The sequence below is a fragment of the Balaenoptera borealis genome, assembly GCF_965194805.1.
Source record: "Balaenoptera borealis genome assembly, chromosome: X".
NCBI lineage: Eukaryota > Metazoa > Chordata > Mammalia > Artiodactyla > Balaenopteridae > Balaenoptera > Balaenoptera borealis.
The window spans coordinates 110,177,786-110,200,084 of NC_138881.1; the positions used below are offsets into that span (position 1 = coordinate 110,177,786).

Below are 22,299 nucleotides of genomic sequence, written 5' to 3' on the forward strand. Positions count from 1 at the left end.
GAGTGCCCTCCAGTGTTCCACACGATGCATTCAGGGGCAAAGAGAAGAGAGCTGGGAACCTTTGCTTTCAACCAGCATCATTGCCCTGTTCCTCTTAATTCAGGGGAAATTTCACTAGCAACGTGCAACCCCAAGTTAGGAAAGACTCTAGAGACCTCCAATTCTGACAGAACATGAGGAAAGTCTGGCAAGCTCGATTCTCTTAGGCAATAATTTTTTTTTTCAGTAGCCCCACCAGTTAGGAGACAGCCTATAGTGCCATTGGTTGACTAGAAAGAATAGGCCCTTTAGTCTGAGTTCTCAGAGAGTCTCAGGGGAAACTACTAGATGGATCAGTCAGAGTAGTATTACTTTTTCAGAAATAATAAGCCTCAGGATGGGAGGGGAGGGGCAAGATAGGGATAGGGGATTAAGAGGTACAAACCACTATGTATAAAATAAATAAACTACAAGGATATACTGTACAACAGAGGGAATATAGCCAATATTTTATAATAACTTTAAGTGGAGTATAATTTATAAAAATTCTGAATCAATATATTGCATAAGGTATACAATATAATATAGTATTGTAAATCAACTGTACCTCAATTAAAAATTAAAAATTAAAAAAATAATAAGCCTCAGGGCATGAATACAAATGTGTCCACAAAACTAGAGAAATAGAGGAACCCATGCCAGAGGACTCCTGGACACACTAATCTCTGAATATGTACCAAAGTAGAGCTAACCACTTTGCCCATATATACCATCTCCGCCATTGGAAACTCCTACTAACCAGGGTCCCAGGGTAAGGGTAGAAGGTTCACCTTTTACTCTTACCTGCCAAGGGCAGTGCGAAGGGCATTTCATAACATAGAATTCTGGGTGGTATGCTCTGGCCTTTACACTGGTGACAAGGTCCAAGGTTATCCTAGTTTAAATGGAAACTCTTTTAAATATCCCATATTGGGAGGGACAGAGATAATTGAATTAACATGCTCATAAGATAACATGCAAAAAAACCCAGTATTGTCAGCGCGTTATTGCTCATAACCCATTCCCTGGTCTATTGCCTTTACAGATAGAGATCCAAGTGCCTGGGATCTTAAGAAAACCTTTGTTTTTCATCTTATTTTGCACTTCTGCCTAAGTTCTCTAGCTCTGCCCACTATGGCCCTACACCATCTGTCCCTTCCTTGCCTGAGATTCCAGACAAGTCTGCCACTTACCAGAAGGCACTTTCAGAATTGAAGGCAAAACTACATGTGAATATGATTAATCTGGGATCTGGGGCCCAAGATTATGTCAAGCACTTGAATAGTTTCTCTAAGCCCAAGGCCAAGTCCTTCCAATAATATACAGATAACTTATAGGAGAAGTACGTCAGACCCCTGTACTAGTCTTATACAAAATGGAGAGTTCTGCCTCTTCCAGGCATTACCTCAGCCTTGTGGCAATAAGCTTCTGACCACACCTATTGATTCAGGACCTGTCAGATCATCTTGGCAAAGCATAGCTTCTTTTAAAAATCTTTTTTTTTGAGATATAGTTTACATACAATAAAATTCACCCATTTTGAGTATACTTTATGAAGAGTTCTGACAAGTTTATATACCCCCTGGAAGTAACAACTACCATAGTCCAAATATAAAAGATTTTCATTACCCCCAGAAGTTCCCCTGTGCCTATCTCAGTCAACTAGCACCCCAATCCAAGCCTCAGGCAACCATGAATATGCTTTCATCATCTAGAATAGATTTATCATTTCTGGAGTTTCACATAACGGAAGTATATACTATGTACTCTTTTGTGTCTATCTTCTTTCACATAATATTTTTGAGATTCATCCATGTTCTTGCATATAGAAGTAGCTTATTACTTTGAATTGCTAAGTAGGATTCAATTTTATGGATATATCACAATTTTTTCAGTTTAGCTGTTGATGGAAATTTGGGTTGTTTCCAGTTTTGACCATTTTCAACAAAGCTGTTATGAACATTCACATACAATTCATTGTGAAGACATATGTTTTATTTTCTCTTGGGTAAATACCTAAGAATTGAATTGCTGGGTCAAAGAGTAAATGTATATTATTTTATCAGAATTTGGCAAGCTCTTTTCCAAAGTGGTTGTGCCATTTTACAATCCCACCACAATGCAGGAGAGTTCCAGTTGCTCCACATTCTTGTCAATACCTGGAGTTTTCAGGCTTTTTAAATTTTACTCATTTTAGTCATACAGAGTGAAGTAAGTCAGAACGAGAAAAACAAATATCGTATATTAACGCATATATGTGGAATCTAGAAAAATGGTATAGATGACCTTATTTGCTAAGCAGAAATAGAAACACAGACGTAGAGAACAAATGTATGGATACCAAGGGGGAAAGGGATGGGGTGGGAGGAATTGGGAGATTGGGATTGACACATATACTCTATTGATACTATGTATAAAATAGATAACAAATGAGAACATACTGTATAGCACAGGGAACTCTACTTAATGCACTGTGGTGTCCTCAATGGCAGGGTAATCCAAAAAGGATGGGATATATGTATATGTATGGCTGATTCATTTTGCTGTGCAGTAGAAGCTAACACAACATTGTAAAGCAACTATACTCCAATTTAAAAAAATAAGACCAAAAAAATTTTACTCATTTTAAAGGGTTTATATTTGTATACCATGGTGGCTTTAACTTACATTTCCCTAGTGACTAAAGACGTTGAGTATCTTTTCATATGCTTTTTGGCCATTGCTATATCTTCTTTTGCAAAAATTTTTGAGTCATCGTTTTTACCAAACTGGAGTTATATCTTCAACATGAGTGAGAGTGATGTGTGGAAGGTGGTAGACTACATGTGTCTCAGACAATATTTTTCTGTCGCTTGTCTTATTCAATATCCATTTTCAGAAACGGATAAATTGAAATCCCACATGACTGCCTAACCATGAGATCATGGTATACCTCAATGACATTCTGGTTTTATTTCTGATAATGAGATCACAGTTTCCCGATCACCTGAAATAGCACCACTTTTGGAATAACTCTGGAAGAAGACCCATTCGAAAGTTCAAAGGTAGAATTATTGGACCATGGCCTATATATTCTGTATGGCCAAGATGTTCACATGATGTCCTATAAAGCATCAGTCTTATTAAACTTAGGAACAGCCCGGTTAAATACAATTTGTCCTGGAATTGCTGCTGTTTACCAGGTTCTATCCACAGTTCTAGTTAGCCCAATAACTGATTCAAGAAGAGGAGAGGATTTTTTTTTCATTGGCAACTTTCCGACCTACTTACTGGATTATATGTTTGTGAAATATTGATCCTCTTGTCCCTTGGAATGGCCATGAAGATCTGGGACATCCAGAGCACGAGGGCCAGTTGCCATCAGCTGTGAGTAATCTTGTCCAATTCCAGTATGCCATATAGATATCATTTTCTATGTACTTCATAACATGAAATTTTGGGGGAGTACTAGTTATAGCCATCTAGCAGATGAAGATGAGAATCCCCTATTCACTTCCCTATATTTTGTTCTTTTCTCTGGCCCTAACATTATCGTACTTGAACCTGGCATTGTCTTATACCATAAAGAAAAATGCCTTCAACTACACAGTGAGGACTATCCTACCTCCAGAAGACTCATCTTTTGGGGACACCCATTTCAACACCTATGTCTCCAGGAAGCTGTATCTACACTAAGTCCACCATATGCTACGGGAATTAGGGTATTGACTATCGAGGCTTTCTTTGAGATTTAGAAGTGAGACTTCACTCAGAACTCCATAGCTGAGAACACCTAAGGCAGACCCAGAAGCTCAGCTTGTGCCACCATACAATTATTACTGAGTGCTTACTATGTATAAGGCACTAGTACAATGCTAGGTATATCACATTTCTGGAATCCTTTGATTTTACCAGACAGCCCAAATCACCAGATTTTGAGGCCAGATTATTTGCCCCAACAAGCATGCCCTGGTAGATTACCCAAACTGATCATTTCAGGGGCATCCATTTCCAACTACAATTAAATAAAATGATCTGACAGAGAAAGTACACAAATACCTGGGCATACTGGTGCTGGACTGAAAGTCAGGTATATCCAGAAACAAAAATGGAAAGTACAGAATAATAGGCTGCCTCCCATTTAGGAGGCCTGTCCTCAAATACTGTGCCTGTGCAAAGACATTTTATGCCCAGTGATCATTCAAGATATTAATTAAAGTTTACAGAGACTTTTGGAGCATCCATATCTACTATAACATTCTCCAACATAGTAGCATCTGGAGACCTGTGGGCAGAACAAGAAATACCCTTAGTGATTTGAAGAAACAATGTACTACCCACAGCCCCTATATGTGTCTCTAGGATTCCACAACATTAGAACTTATCTTTAACTTGCTCCCTTTCCACTGCCATAACTTCAATCTGGTGATTACGGAATTCCTTACTAAAAATGTCACACAGTATCCCTCTTCTGCTTCTCAATTCATTTGCATAGAAAATAATTTAAATTATTGATCTATTTTGCTTCCAGGATCTTTGAAGTTTCCAATTCTAACACGAAGTCTGAAGAATACTATTGAAGGCTGTTCATAATGGCATCCACTATTAATGGCTAAATGGAGCACAACCAATTTTTTGAGGAATACTTCTGATGTCCTACCTACTAACAATTCAATACTGTCACGTACTTATAAGAGTTTGACTACAAAATAAAACATTCTTTCACATGAAACACCTCTTTCAAAGCAGCCATGTCTTCTTCCCCTAGGACAAATAATACCTGCTAAATGGTCTGTACTAAGAGAACTGCAAGATCTTCACAAGGGCTGGAAGTCAAGGACTGATATATATTGGGGGAGGATATGCATATGAGAAATCTATATAATTGCTTATAGGCAAGTACCTACCATCCGTGCTGAAAGATGATTACTTAGGACCATTTGAATGATGGATTGTCAATTACCATCTTTTGATGCCAACTGCCATCTTTATTTGCATACATTTTACTTCCACTATTCTCTAGAATGTCTGTTCACTTGGGACCTGAATTCACTACCACCTCCAAGCTGATCCAACAATCTAGAATAGAGAACCAGAGTACATCACAGAAAAACTGCTAGACTTTTGGTAGGAAAACTACCAAACCAATTGAGAAGACTATGGTCCACAGAAGCAGACATAGAAATACACTTTCAGAAAAACCTTCAAGAAGGCACTGTTTTTCCATAGGTCAAAATCCTGACCTGCCTTTCCCAAAGAAGAAGGTAATGAGGTAACGTGGTAAATGTCAACATATTTGACTGCTACCTACCATGTTTATGACTGGGTTAATGAGCTCTGCAAAAGAAGACACAGCAAGCATCTGAATTCTAGCTCTTGCATTAGCTATCTTTGGTTCCTAAAGCTCTTGGTTTTTTTTCATTTTGTTTACAACTACCAGGAGTTAAAATATGTTATTCTAGGAAACATTCTCCCCTGGACAAATTTAGAATTTTCCCTGCCAACATTTGCCTTTTTAACTCATCTTCTGAGTGCTCTCAACAGGATGAAACCACCTCCATATTAACACATTTTTTCCTTAAGTTACATTAATATCTTGAGCCTATATTTGCTCTTTATGGTGAATTTGCATATCTTTGCTATGATCAATTATTATGCTCTGATTTTCAAGCTATAATATCGAGGTCGGTTCCCCAACTGACCCTGAGATGAGCCCTATAACCACGCCATTCTTTTTTTATGGCCTGCCCACTTTTTGAAGTGCCACACATGTAGTAGGAAGCCAAGCAGAGTGAAGTAGTACCAATGAGTTGAGAAGACAGAGCCTGGATGATACAGAAGATAAGGTGGCTGGAATTTGCAAAGCTGAATACCAGAGAGGGGAAACTATGCAGAGAAAGTTGCTAAGCGGTCCCTGTAACTATTCTGGTGAATATTAAGGTGTGTATGCAAAGGGTGAAATGCCAAAAGGCTAGGCAAATAACAGTTACCAGAGAGATTTACGTTGAAAAATTTCTAGTGCTCACACAGGAATGGGAAACATTTGGCTTCATCCAACAAAAGGGGATAAATTTTACTGAAATCTGGAGCATTCAGTAGAGATCTCAGAAGGATTAATTTCCTGTGGCTACTGTAACAAATTACCACAAACTTGATGGCTTAAAACAATAGAAATCTATTCTTTCACAGTTCTGGAGGCTAGTAGCTTAAAATTAATGTGCCATCAGGGGTGCACTCCCTCCAGAGATTCTAGAGGAGAATGTGTTCCTTGTATCTTCTAGCTCCTGATGACTGATAGATGACTTGGCATTCCTTGGCTTGTGGCTGCATCACTCCAATTTCTGCCAGCTTCTTCACATCACTTTCTTGTGTGTGTGTGTGTGTGTGTGTGTGTGTGTGTGTGGTGTGTAAACTCTCTCTGCCTCTCTCTTATAAGGATACATTGCATTTAGATTGCATTTAGTGCCTACCCAGATAAGTCAAGATAAGCTCCTCCTTTCAAGATCCCAAACTTAATCACATATTTTTACATATACAATAATATTTACCCTTCAGTCATAAAAGGTAATGTTGATGGGTTCTGGGGATTTAGAAGTGAATATTCTGGGGGAGGAAGGAGCATTTTTTTCAGCCTACAATAATACCCTACTAGTAAGGCTAGAGTAAGACATATTTGATCCACCCTAACAAAGCTTTTAAAAAAGCCTTGAGAGTGACATCAGGAAGATGGCAGAGTAGGAAGCTGGGGGCCATTCTTTCGCCCACAAACACACCAATTCAGCAATAATTCATGGACAGATTCGCTTTGTGAGAAATCCAGAAACGAAGTGAAAGGCCCCTGCACTCTAAGCAACCATGAAACCAGACTGAAGCAGGTGGAGAGATTCAGGATATCCTCTTGCCAGAGTCCTTGCCCCCAGTGCAATGCCATACGATCAGAAAAAGACTCCCAAGATCCTGGATTTTGTCAGGGGAGGTATAAGGGGATGATTTGTGCATCCAGTGTCCCGACTATTCTGAGGAGGCTCCCCAGAGGACTGACCTCTGCCCTGTCAATCTTGCAGCTTGGATGAGTCTAGTAGGCTAGGAGAGAACACAGATAGCAGCTTCCATAGCTCTCTCTCCTAGCTCAGCACACAAGAATAAGAAGAAAAAAAATTGTCAGTGGGTCACTTAGGGTAATAGTGGGTGGTGCAACTCCTATTTCCATCCCTTGATTCCAAGGACCCATGAATTGTGACCATCAGAGAAATAGCACCATATATTGGACATTGATTCAGAGCACATTCAGCCTTCTAGAGAGCCTAGCCCCAGTCTTAGAAGGTAATGCCATCTAGCTGGCACTGTAACTGAGTCTTGAAAGGGTCATTTGACCATTTTAACAAGCCAGATGCTTCATGATGGTGGGGAACATGGTAAGGCCAGTGAATTCCATGAGCATGGGCCCATTGCCACACTTTTTTTTGCTGCAAAGTGAGTTCTTTGATCAGAAGCAATGATGTGTGGAGTAACATTACAGTGAATAAGGCATTCTGTAAGTCCGTGGAGGGTAGTTTTGGCAGAAACATTGCATGCAGGGAAGGCAAACCATATCCAGAGTGTGTATTCCCTTAAGGACAAAACACTGCCCCTTCAATGATCAATTTGTGACCAGGTAGCTGGTGAACAGGTGGATACCAAAATTAAATTTTAAAAACATAATAGCATTTATAATTGCTCAAAAAGTAAAAGACTTGGGCTTCCCTGGTGGCGCAGTGGTTGAGACTCTGCCTGCTAATGCAGGGCACACGGGTTCGAGCCCTGGTCTGGGAAGACCCCACATGCCGCGGAGCAACTGGGCCCGTGAGCCACAACTACTGAGCCTGCGCGTCTGGAGCCTGTGCTCCGCAACGAGAGAGGCCACGATGGTGAGAGGCCCGCGCACCGCGATGAAGAGCTGCCCCCGCTTGCCACAACTAGAGAAAGCCCTCGCACAGAAACGAAGACCCAACACAGCCAAAAAAAAATAAAATTAATTAATTAAAAAAAAAAAAAGTAAAAGACTTAGATGTAAATCTAACAAAACATGTAAAGGAATTGTATGCTGAAAACTACAAAATAAAAGAAAGCAAAAAAGATCTAAATATATGGAGATATATAGCATGTCCATGAATTGGTAGACTCAAAAAAGTAAAGATGTCAGTTCTCCCCAAATTGATATATATATGTAATATAATTCCTACCAAAATCCAAACAAGGTTTTTTGTAGATCATATAATATCTACTATATATAGATATATAAACAATATACCTACAGAAATATCTTGCCTAGATTTTAGCAGGGATTATTGTAAAACTTATATGAAAAGTTAAAGGAACTAGAATAGCTAAAAAACAGTTTTGAAAAAGCTCTAATTGGGAGAATCAATCTATCCAATTTCAAGATTTATTACATAACTACAGTAATAAGGACTGTCTGGTATTGGCATAGTGATAGACACATAGATCAATGATGCAAAATAGAGAACCTAGAAATAGATATACACAAATATGCTCAACTGATTTTGGCAAAGGTGCAAAAACAATTCAATGGAGGAAAAATAGCATTTCCAAAAACAAATGGTATTGGAACAGATGGAAATCTATAGGGGAAAAAGTGAATCTCAACCAAAGATTCATATTTTATACAAAAGTTAACTCAATTTATTGAGCTAAAAAATGCTTGTTATCACTCTAAAAAATTAACTCAATTTTTTAATCTGAAACCAAAAGCACAGGCAACAAAAGCAGAAGAAAAAAAAAAAAAAAAAAAAACAAGTGGGGCTACAACTACTTAAAGTTCCCGTATGACAAAGAAAAGAATCAATACAATGAAAAAGCAACCTAGAGAATAGGATAAAATATTTGCAAACCATATATCTGATAAGGAGTTAATACCAAAATATTGATACATAAGAAACTCTTACAACTCAATAACAAAAAACCCCAAATAACTCAATTAAAAATCGGCAAGGAATGCGTGTACACTGTTGGTGAGAATGTAAATTGACATAGTCACTATGGAAAACAGTATGGAGGTTTCTCAAGATATTAAAAGTAGAATTACCATACGATCCAGCAATTCCACTTCTAGGTATATATCAAAAAATGAAATCAGTATCTCAAAGAGCTATCTGTACCTCCATGTTTGTTACAGCATTATTTACAACATCCAAGACTTGGAAACAACCTAAGTGTCTGTCGACAGATGAATGGATAAAGAAAATGTGATATATGTGTGTGTATGTGTGTATTCAGCCATAAAAAAGAAGGAAATCCTGACATTTGTGACAGCATTGGTGGACCTTTATGGCATAATACCAAGTGAAAGAAGTCAGACAGGAAAAAACAAATACTGTGTGATCATACTTATATGTAGAATCTAAAAAATCAAAATCATAGAATCAGAGAGTAGATTGGTGGTCACCAGGGGCAAGAGGGTGGGGAAAAAGAGTGATATGGTCAAAGGGTACAAATTTCCATTTATAAGATGGATAAGTTCTAGAGATGTAATGTACAGCACGATGACTACATTTAACACCATGGTATTGTATATTTGAAAGTTCCTAAGGGAGTAGATCTTAAAAGTTCTCACCATAAATACAAAAAGGTAACTATATGAATTGGTGGATGTGTTAACTAACTTTACTGTGGTACAATTTCACAATGCATACGTATATCAAATCATCACTTTGTACACCTGAAACATAAACAATGTTATATGTCCATTGTGTCTCAATAAAACTGGAAAAAGGGAGGAGCTTCAAGACGGCAGAAGAGTAACACGTGGAGATCAACTTTCTCCCCACAAATACATCAGAAATACATCTACATGTGGAACAGCTCCTACAGAACACCTACTGAACGCTGGCAGAATATCTCAGACCTCCCAAAAGCCAAGAAACTCCCCACATACCTGGGTAGGGCAAATGAAAAAAGAAAAAACAGAAGCAAAGAATAGGGACGGGACCTGCACCAGTGGGAGGGAGCTGTGAAGGAGGAAAGGTTTCCACACACTAGGAGCCCCTTCGCGGGCAGAGACTGCGGGTGGTGGAGGGGGGGAAGCTTCCAGGCCACGGAGGAGAGCGGAGCAACACGGGGTGCGGAGGGCAAAGCGGAGAAATTCCCGCACAGGTGCCGACCAGCACTCACCAGCCCGAGAGGCTTGTCTGCTCACCTGCCAGGGCGGGCGGGGCTGGGAGCTGAGGCTCGGGCTTCGGAGGTCGGATCCCAGGGAGAGGACTGGGGTTGGCTGCGTGAACACAGCCTGAAGGGGGCTAGTGCGCCATGGCTAGCCGGGAGGGAGTCTGGACCTACCGAAGAGGCAAGAGACCATTGCTTCGGGGTATGCAAGGAGAGGGGACTCCGAGCACCGCCTAAACCAGCTCCAGAGACGGGCGCAAGCCACGGCTATCAGCGTGGACCTCAGAGACGAGCATGAGACGCTAAGGCTGCTGCTGCCACCACCAAGAAGCCTGTGTGCGAGCACAGGTCACTATTCACACCTCCCCGCCCGGGAGCCTGTGCAGCCCGTCACTGCCAGGGTCCCGTGATCCAGGGACAACTTCCCCGGGAGAACGCACGGCGCGACTCAGGCTGGTGCAACATCATGCCAGGCTCTGCCGCCGCAGGCTCGCCCCGCCTCCGTACCCCTCCCTCCCCCCGGCCTGAGTGAGCCAGAGCCCCTGAAGCAGGTGCTCCTTTAACCCCGTCCTATCTGACTGAAGAACAGATGCCCTCAGGCGACCTACACACAGAGGCAGGTCCAAATCCAAAGCTGAAACCCGGAAGCTGTGCAAAAAAAGAAGAGAAAGGGAAGTCTCTCCCAGCAGCCTCAGGAGCAGCGGATTAAATCTCCACAATCAACCTGATGTACCCTGCACCTGTGGACTACCTGAATAGACAACGAATCATCCCAAATTGAGGAGGTGGACTTTGGGAGCAATGATACATATATTTTTTTCCCTTTTTCTCTTATTGTGAGTGTGTATGTGTATGCTTCTGTGTGTGATTTTGTCTGTATAGCTTTGATTTTACCATTTGTCCTAGGGTTCTGTCTGTCCTTTTTTGGTTTTAGGTTTTATTACTTTTTAGAAATTTTTTCTTAATAATTATTTTTTATTTGTTATTTTAATAACTTTATTTTATCTTATTTTATCTTCTTTCTTTCTTTCTATTTTTTCTCCCTTTTATTCTGAGCCAAGTGGATGAAAGGCCATTGGTGTTCCAGCCAGGAGTCAGGGCTGTGCCTCTGAGGTGGGAGAGCCAAGTTCAGGACACTGGTCCACAAGAGACCTCCGAGCCCCACGGAATATCAAACGACGAAAATCTCCCAGAGATCTCCTTCCCAATGCGAAGACCCAGCTTCACTCAACGAACAGCAAGCTACAGTGCTGGACAGCCTCTGCCAAACAACTAGCAAGACAGGAACACAACCCCATCCATTAGCAGAGAGGCTGCCTAAAATCATAATAAAGCTACAGACACCCCAAAACACACCACCAGACGTGGACCTGCCCACCAGAAAGACAAGATCCAGCATCATCCACCAGAACGCAGGCACTAGTCCCCTCCACCAGGAAGCCTACACAACCCACTGAACCAACCTTAGCCACTGGGGGCAGACACCGGAAACAATGGGAACTACAAACCTGCAGCCTGCAAAAAGGAGACCCCAAACACAGTAAGTTAAGCAAAATGAGAAGACAGAAAAACACACAGCAGATGAAGGAGCAAGGCAAAAACCCACCAGACATAAAACATGAAGAGGAAATAGGCAGTCTACCTGAAAAAAAATTCAGAATAATGATAGTAAAGATGATCCAAAATCTTGAAAACAGAAAGGAGAAAATACAAGAAACGTTTAACAAGGACCTAGAAGAACTAAAGAGCAAACAAACAGTGATGAACAAGACAATAAATGAAATTAAAAATTCTCTAGAAGGGATCAATAGCAGAATAACTGAGGCAGAAGAACGGATAAGTGACCTGGAAGATAAAATAGTAGAAATAAGTACTGCAGAGCAGAATAAGGAAAAAATGAAAAGATTGGGGACAGTCTCAGAGAACTCTGGGACAACATTAAATGCACCAACATTCGAATTATAGGGGTCCCAGAAGAAGAAGAGAAAAAGAAAGGGACTGAGAAAATATCTGAAGAGATTATAGTTGAAAACTTCCCTAATATGAAAAAAGAAATAGTTAATCAAATCCAGAAAGCACAGAGAGTCTGACAAAGGATAAATCCAAGGAGAAACACACCAACACATATTAATCAAACTATCAAAAATTAAATACAAAGAAAAAATATTAAAAGCAGCAAGGGAGAAACAATAAATAACACACAAGGGAATCCCCATAAGGTTAACAGCTGATCTTTCAGCAGAAAATCTGCAAGCCAGAAAGGAGTGGCAGGACATATTTAAAGTGATGAAGGAGAAAAACCTACAACCAAGATTACTCTACCCAGCAAGGATCTCATTCACATTCCATGGAGAAATTAAAACCTTTACAGACAAGCAAAAGCTAAGAGAATTGAGCACCAACAAACCAGCTTTAAAACAAATGCTAAAGGAACTTCTCTAGGCAGGAAACACAAGAGAAGGAAAAGACCTACAATAACAAATCCAAAACAATTAAGAAAATGGTAATAGGAACATACATATCGATAATTACCTTAAATGTAAGTGGATTAAATGTTCCAACCAAAAGACATAGACTGGCTGAATGGATCCAAAAACAAGACCCATATATATGCTGTCTACAAGAGACCCACTTCAGGTCTAGGGACACATACAGACTGAAAGTGAGGGGACGGAAAAAAATACTCCATGCAAATGGAGATCAAAAGAAAGCTGGAGTGGCAATACTCAAATCATACAAAACAGACTTTAAAACAAAGACTATTACAAGAGATAAAGAAGGACACTACATAATGATGAAAGGATAGATCCAAGAAGAAGATATAACAATTGTAAATATTTCTGCACCCAACATAGGAGCACCTCAGTACATAAAGCAAATACTAACAACCATAAAAGGGGAAATCGACAGTAACACAATCATAGTAGGGGACTTTAACACCCCACTTTCACCAAAGGACAGATCATCCAAAATGAAAAAAAAGAAGGAAACAAACTTTAAATGATACATTAAACAAGATGGACTTAACTGCTATTTATAGGACATTCCATCCAAAAACAACAGAATACACATTCTTCTCAAGTGCTCATGGAACATTCTCCAGGATGGATCATATCTTGGGTCACAAATCAAGCCTTGGTAATTTTAAGAAATTTGAAATTGTATCAAGTATCTTTTCCGACCACAACGCTACGAGACTAGATATCAATTACAGGAAAAAATCTGTAAGAAATACAAAACATGGAGGCTAAACAATACACTACTTAATAATCAACAGATCACTGAAGAAATCAAAGAAGAAATCAAAAAATACCTAGAAACAAATGACAATGAAAACACGACGAAATGAAACCTATGGGATGCAGCAAAAGCAGTTCTAAGAAGGAACTTTATAGCAATACGATCCTACCCTAAGAAACAAGAAACATCTCAAATAAACAACCTAACCTTACACCTAAAGCAATTAGAGAAAGAAGAGCAAAAAACCCCCAAACTTAGCAGAAGGAAAGAAAGCAGAAAGATCAGATCAGAAATAAATGAAAAATAAATGAAGGAAACAATAACAAAGATCAACAAAACTAAAAGCTGGTTCTTTGAGAAGGTAAACAAAATTGATAAACCATTAGCCAGACTCATCAAGAAAACAAGGGAGAAGACTCAAATCAATAGAATTAGAAAGGAAAAAGGGGAAGTAACAACTGAAACTGCAGAAATACAAACGATCATGAGAGATTACTACAAGCAACACTATGCCAATAAAATGGACAACCTGGAAGAAATGGACAAATTCTTAGAAATGCACACCTGCTGAGACTGAACCAGGAAGAAATAGAAAATATGAACAGACCAATCACAAGCACTGAAATTGAAACTGTGATTAAAACTCTTCCAACAGGGCTTCCCTGGTGGCGCAGTGGTTGAGAATCTTCCTGCCAATGCAGGGGACACGGGTTCGAGCCCTGGTCTGGGAAGATCCCACATGCCACGGAGCAACTAGGCCCGTGAGCCACAACTACTGAGCCTTCGCGTCTGGAGCCTGTGCTCTGCAACAAGAGAGGCCACGATAGTGAGAGGCCCGCGCACCGTGATGAAGAGTAGCCCCCGCTTGCTGCAACTACAGAAAGCCCTCACACAGAAACGAATACTCAACACAGCCAAAAATTAATAAATAAATAGATAAATAAATAAATAAAGGAGTTCCTTTAAAAAACAAATCTTCCAACAAACAAAAGCCCAGGACCAGATGGCTTCACAGGCGAATTCTATCAAACATTTAGAGAAGAGCTAACACCTACCCTTCTCAAACTCTTCCAAAATACTGCAGAGGGAGGAACACTCCCCAACTCATTCTACGAGGCCACCATCACCCTGATACCAAAACCAGACAAGGAGGTCACAAAGAAAGAAAATGACAGGCCAATATCACTGATGAACATAGATGCAAAAATCCTCAACAAAATACTAGCAAACAGGGCTTCCCTGGTGGTGCAGTGGTTGAGAGTCTGCCTGCCAATGCAGCGGACACGGGTTCGAGCCCTGGTCTGGGAAGATCCCACATGCCGCGGAGCAACTGGGCCCGTGAGCCACAACTGCTGAGCCTGCGCATCTGGAGCCTGTGCTCCCAACAAGAGAGGCCACGATACTGAGAGGCCCGCGCACCGCGATGAAGAGTGGCCCCCGCTCACCACAACTAGAGAAAGCCCTCGCACAGAAACGAAGACCCAACACAGCCAAAAATAAATAAATAAATTAATTAAAAAAAAATACTAGCAAACAGAATCCAACAGCACATTAAAAGGATCATACACCATGATCAAGTAGGGTTTCTTCCAAGAATGCAAGGATTCTTCAATATACGCAAATCAATCAACGTGATACACCATATTAACAAATCGAAGGAGAAAAACCATATGATCATCTCAATAGATGCAGAGAAAGCTTTTGACAAAATTCAACACCCATTTATGATAAAAGCCCTGCAGAAAGTAGGCATAGAGGGAACTTTCCTCAACATAATAAAGGCCATATATGACAAACCCACAGCCAACATCATCCTCAATGGTCAAAAACTGAAACCATTTCCACTATGATCAGGAACAAGACAAGGTTGCCCACTCTCACCACTATTATTCAACACAGTTTTGGAAGTTTTAGCCACAGCAATCAGAGAAGAAAAAGAACTAAAAGGAATCCAAATTGGAAAAGAAGAAGTAAAGCCGTCACTGTTTGCAGATGACATGACACTATACATAGAGAATCCTAAAGATGCTACCAGAAAACTACTAGAGCTAATCAATGAATTTGGTAAAGTAGCAGGATACAAAATTAATGCACAGAAATCTCTTGCATTCTTATACACTAATGATGAAAAATCTGAAAATGAAATTAAGAAAACACTCCCATTTACCATTGCAACAAAAAGAATAAAATATCTAGGAATAAACGTACCTAAGGAGACAAAAGACCTGTATGCAGAAAACTATAAGACACTGATGAAAGAAATTAAAGATAATACAAATAGATGGAGAGATATACCATGCTCTTGGATTGGAAGAATCAACATTGTGAAAATGACTCTACTACCCAAAGCAATCTACAGATTCAATGCAATCCCTATCAAACTACCACTGGCATTTTTCACAGAACTAGAACAAAAAATTTCACAATTTGTATGGAAGCACAAAAGACCCCGAATAGCCAAAGCAATCTTAAGAACGAAAAACGGAGCTGGAGGAATCAGACTCCCTGACTTCAGACTATACTACAAAGCTACAGTAATCAAGACAGTATGGCACTGGCACAAAAACAGACATATAGATCAATGGAACAGGATAGAAAGCCCAGAGATAAACCCACGCACATATGGTCACATTATCTTTGATAAAGGAGGCAAGCATATACAGTGGAGAAAAGACAGCCTCTTCAATAAGTGGCACTGGAAAAACTTGACAGCTACACATAAAAGAATGAAATTAGAACACTCCCTAACACCATACACAAAAATAAACTCAAAATGGATTAAAGACCTAAATGTAAGGCCAGACACTATCAAACTCTTAGAGGAAAACATAGGCAGAACACTCTATGACATAAGTCACAGCAAGATCCTTTTTGACCCACCTCCTACAGAAATGGAAATAAAAACGTAAATAAACAAATGGGACCCAATGAAACTTAAAAGCTTTTGCACAGCAAAGGAAACCATAAACAAGACGAAAAGACAACCCTCAGAATGGGAGAAAATATTTGCAAATGAAGCAACTGACAAAGGATTAATCTCCAAAATTTACAAGCAGCTCATGCAGCTCAATAACAAAAAAACAAACAACCCAATCCAAAAATGGGCAGAAGACCTAAATAGACATTTCTCCAAAGAAAATATACAGATTGCCAACAAACACATGAAAGAATGCTCAACATCATTAATCATTAGAGAAATGCAGATCAAAACTACAATGAGATATCATCTCACACTGGTCAAAATGGCCATCCTCAAAAAATCTAGAAACAATAAATGCTGGAGAGGGTGTGGAGAAAAGGGAACCCTCTTGCACTGTTGGTGGGAATGTAAATTGGTACAGCCACTATGGAGAACAGTATGGAGGTTCCTTAAAAAACTAAACATAGAACTACCATACGACCCAGCAATCCCACTACTGGGCATATATCCTGAGAAAACCATAATTCACAAAAAGTCATGTATCAAAATGTTCATTGCTGCTCTATTTACAATAGCCAGGACATGGAAACAACCTAAGTGTCCATCAACAGATGAATGGATCAAGATGTGGGACATATATACAATGGAATATTGCTCAGCCATAAAAAGAAACGAAATTGAGTTATTTGTAGAGAGGTGGTTGGACCTAGAGTGTGTCATACAGAGTGAAGTAACTCAGAAAGAGAAAAACAAATACTGTATGCTAACACATATATATGGAATCTAAGAAAAAAAAAAGGTCATGAAGAACCTAGGGGCAAGATGGGAATAAAGACACAGACCTACTAGAGAATGGACTTGAGGATATGGGGAGGGGGAAGGGTAAGCTCTGACAAAGTGAGAGAGTGGCATGGACATATATACACTACCAAACGTAAAATAGATAGCTAGTCGGAAGCAGCCGCATAGCACAGGGAGATCAGCTCGGTGCTTTGTGACCACCTAGACGGATAGGATAGGGAGGGTGGGAGGACACGGAAACGCAAGAGGGAAGAGATATGGGAACATATGTATATGTATAACTGATTCACTTTGTTATAAAGCAGAAACTAACACACCAGTGTAAAGCAATTATACTCCAATAAAGATGTTAAAAAAAATAGCAGAGACTTCACACTGGAGAAGAGCCCACTGAATGTAACAAATATGAGGAGATTTCACATAGGACTCAACTTTCACGCCATATGAGTGACCTCTCACAGGACAGAAACCCTATGCTTGCAATCAATTTGGAAGAGCGTTCAGCCTTTATTCACCACTGAATTAACATAAGCTAATTTATACTGGAGTGAAACCATGCAGGTCTCATCAATGCGGGAAGGCTTTCAGGCAATGCTGTAACCTTAGATGACATGAGAAAACTCACCCTGAAGTGAACCCCTATATAAGTTATAAATGTGGAAGATAGTTTAACTGGAGCCTCACATTTAAATACACCGGAAACTCACACTGGAGAGAAACCTTAATGTGATAAATGTGGGACACACTTCAGCAGAGCCTTAACTTTTATTCACACTGATGAACTCACAAGGTGAGAAGCCCTCTGTCTCGAAACACTGTAAAATCTGGTGCTTCAATTATTCTATTCCTTTTATATTTTCACTTATTGTGCCCCTCATAACTTGAAATTGAATTACAAATAAATTTAATATTTCACAAGAAAAAAAATAAAAAATAAAAATAATAAAACTGGAATAAAACCCAAGACAGTCAATTGTACTCTAGTCAGAAAGCCAAAGTTAATTGAAAATTTCTTAAATATCCATTATCATTCAAAAGAACCCATAATGAAATCTTCAGTATCAAATATAATGATATGCTGAGCTGACTGCCTCACAGTCTTTTGCTTATATTTCTCCACATTTGTAACCAGAATACATTGGTTACTCAATACTGATGTAATGGTTGTAATGGTTAAGCAACCATGTGCCAGAAAAAATATAAAATAAATAATTCCTCCTTTCAAAATTGGGGAAAGACATGATTAGACATTTTTCCAAAGATGACATGCAAATGGCCAACAGGTATATGAAAAGATGCTCAACATCATTCATCATCAGAGAAATGTAAATCAGAACCACAGTGGGATATTGCCTCACACCTGTTAGGGTGGGTATTATCAAAAAGTCAAAGGATATTAACCCCTTATCAGATATATGATTTGCAAATATCTTCTATTCAGTAGGTTGTCTTTTCACTTTGTTGACGGTTTCCTTTGCTGTGCAGAAGCTTTTTAGTCTAATTTAGTACCATTTATTTACTTTTGCTTTTGTTTCCCCTGCCTGAGGAGACATGTCCAGAAAAATACTGCTATCACCAATGACAAAGAGCGTGCTGCCTTTGTTTTCCTCTAGGAGTTTTATGGTCTCAGGTCTTACACTCAAATCTTTAATCCATTTTGTGTATGGTGTGAGATAGTGATCTAGTATCTTTTTTTTTTTTTGCATGTGGCTGTCCAGTTTTCCCAACACCTTTTGTTGAAGAGACTATCTTTTCTCCATTGCATGTTCTTTGCTCCTCTGTCATAAATTAATTGTCCATATATATTTGAGTTTATTTCTGGGCTCTCAATTCTGTTCCATTGATCTTTGTATCTGTTTTTCTGGAAATACCATGCTGTTTTGATTTATGGTAGCTTTGCAATATAGTTTGAAATCAGGGAGTGTAATATCTCCAGATTTGTTCTTTTTTCCCAGGATTGCTTTGGCTACTCAGGGTCTCTTGTGGTTCCCTATAAATTTTGGATTTTTTTGCTCTATTCCTGTGAAAAAAATGTTATTGGAAGTTTGATAAGGATTGCATTGAATGGAACTCATACAACTCAACAACAACAACAAAAACAAACAACCTCATTAAAAATCCCATTTAGCAGAGGAGCTAAATAGACATTTTTCCAAAGAAGACATACAGATGGCCAACAGGCACATGAAAAGATATTCAATGTCACTAACTGTTAGGGAAATGCAAATCAAAACTACAATGAGATGTAACCTCATGCCCCATAGAATGGGTATTATCAAAATCATTTAACAAAATTTAACACCTATTCCTGGCAAAAACTCTTAGCCAACTAGGAATATAAGGAGACGTCTTCAACTTTATAAGGCACATCTATTTTTTTTTTTTGGCTGCACCATGCAGCATGCAGGATCTTAGTTCCCCGACCAGGGATTGAACCCGTGACCCCTGCAGTGGAAATGCAGAGCCCTAAACACTGGACCACCAGGGAATTCCCAATATAAGGGACATCTATTTTAAAAACATACTGCTAATGTCATATTCAATGATAAAAGACTTAATGGTTTCCACCTAATCAGGAAAAGCCAAGGATGTCCACTCCCACTGCTTCCTTTCAACATTCTACAGGACATTTTATTCACTGTAATAGGCAAGAAAAAGAAGTTAAGTCATTGTGATTGGAAAGGAAGGTGTAAAATGTTTTTATTTGCAAACACCATGATTGTGTAAGTAGAAAATCCTAGAGAATCTACCAAAAAATTCCTAGAACTAATAAATGAATTTAGTAAGGACAGAAGATACAAGTTGAACATACCAATATCAATGGTATTTTTACAATATATACTAGCAACAATCAATTGGAAATGCAATTTAAATAAAATATAGGCTCCCTGTCTTAAAGTGAATTGATTTTGGATGTTATTAATCTCTAAAATTCCTTCACATTAGCACCTAGATCAGGGCTTAATTGCATAACTTGGAAATGCTGTAGGTACACCAGAGGGTAGGGATCTTGGGACCCATCTTAGAATTCTATCTAACACAGGTATTCATACATTAATAATGTGGGAAGATCCAAAAACATGCTGAGTAAGAGAAGCTAGTCTAAAGCAGAATACACATGCTGAATTAATTCACTTGTATAAAGTTCTAGAAAAAGCAAGAATAATCTATAATGACAGAAAGTAGATCAGTAGATGTATGTGCATTCCTGGGGTTGAGAGGTATTATTGATTGCAAATGGGCACAAAGGTACTTTGGGGATAATGGAAATGTACTATATGTTGTTTGCAGTGTTGGTTACACAGGCATATACATTCATCAAATCTCTCTGAATTCTTTAAATGACTGATTTTTATGGTATGTAAATTATATATCATTTCAATTGATTTTTTAAGTGAAGGCAAAAGAAAGATTTTTTTAGATGAACAAAGCTGAATCAGTTTGATATCATAAGACCTGAACTATAAGAATGGTAAAAGGAAGGCATTTAGCCAGAAAAAAATGATAGCAGATTAAAATCTCAGATGTATACAGAGGAATGAACAGCGCCAGAAATAGCATATATGGGTAAATGTAAAAAAGCTGGGTTTTTTCCCATTTTGTTAGCTGTTTACATCAAAAATAAGAATAACTTATTGTTAAATGTATAACATATGTAACGATAAAATGAACAATAACACAAAAGATGTGAAGGAGTGGGCTTCCCTGGTGGCGCAGTGGTTGAGAATCTGCCTGCCAATGCAGGGGACACGGGTTCGAACCCTGGTCTGGGAAGATCCCACATGCCGCGGAGCAACGAGGCCCGTGAGCCACAACTACTGAGCCTGCGCGTCTGGAGCCTGTGCTCCGCAAAGAGAGGCCGCAATAGTGAGAGGCCCGCACACCGCGATGAAGAGTGGCCCCCACTTGCCGCAACTAGAGAAAGCCCTCGCACAGAAACGAAGACCCAACACAGCCAAAAATAAATAAATAAATAAATAAATTGAAAACAAACAAACAAAACATTTTAAAAAAAAAAAGATGTGAAGGAGTAAATGGCAATATACTGTTTCAAGTTTCTTGCATTATACATGAAGTGGTATAGTATCATAGTATTTGATGCATAGTATAGGGATCATAGACTATGACAAGTTAAAGATGCATATATTAAACCCTAGAAATACCACTAAAAAAGAAACAAATAGGTAAAGATAAAAAGCCAGTTGGAGATAAAATGGGATACTAAAAGAGAGTCAATTCAAAAAAAGTCAAGGAGAAAAATGATCAAAGAACATACAGAACAATTAGAAAAGAAACAGAAAGATGAGAAAAAATTAAAGTAACAAGGTACATAATCAAGTCATGTGTAAATTTTTGAAACATTTCAATTAAAGGTAGATGTTTTCAGATTGGATTTTAAAAGACAACTACATAGCCAAAGCAATCTTGAGAAAGAAAAACGGAGCTGGAGGAATCAGGCACGCTGACTTCAGATAATACTACAAAGCTACAGTCATCAAAACAGTATGGTACTGGCACAAAAACAGAAATATAGATCAACGGAACAGGACAGAAAGTCCAGAGGTAAACCTATGCACCTATGGTCAACTAATCTATGACAAAGGAGGCAAGAGTATACGATAGAGAAAAGACAGGCTCTTCAATAAGTGGTGCTGGGAAAACTGGACAGCTACATGTAAAAGAATGAAATTAGAACACACTCTAACACCATACACAAAAATAAACTCAAAATGGATTAAAGACCTAAATGTAAGGCCAGACACTATCAAACTCTTAGAGGAAAACTAAGGCAGAAAACACTATGACATAAATCGCAGCAATATCTTTTTGGATCCACCTCCTAGAGTAATAGAAATAAAAACCAAAATAAACAAATGGGACCTAATTAAACTTAAAAGCTTTTGCACAGCAAAGGAGACCGTAAAAAAAATGAAAAGACAACCCACTGAATAGGAGAAAATAATTGCAAATGAAGCAATTGACAAGGGATTAATCTCAAAAATATACAAACAGCTCATGCAGCTCAATATCAAAAAAAAACAAACAACCCAATAAAAAAATAGGTGGAAGATCTAAATAGAAATTTCTCCAAAGAAGACATACAGATAGCCAAAAAGCACATGAAAAGATGCTCAACATCACTAATTATCAGAGAAATGCAAATCAAAACTACAATGAGG

The 22,299-nt window shown here is 38.9% G+C and overlaps 1 protein-coding gene across 12 annotated transcripts in view; it reads right to left on the reverse strand.

The window, feature by feature from the left end:
* Positions 1–22,299, reverse strand: part of IGSF1 (immunoglobulin superfamily member 1) — a 453,756-nt gene that overhangs the window by 338,378 nt on the left and 93,079 nt on the right. For 10 of the 12 annotated variants that reach the window (XM_082377813.1, XM_082377823.1, XM_082377819.1 and 7 more), the window contains exon 1: positions 823–7,726. The exons of 1 other annotated variant lie outside the window; for it this stretch is intronic. The gene's annotated coding sequence lies outside the window, so the exon portion shown is untranslated. Of the gene's footprint in view, positions 1–822; positions 7,727–22,299 lie in introns of those variants that run through there. One more of the 12 variants, XM_082377828.1, reaches the window with a different exon arrangement.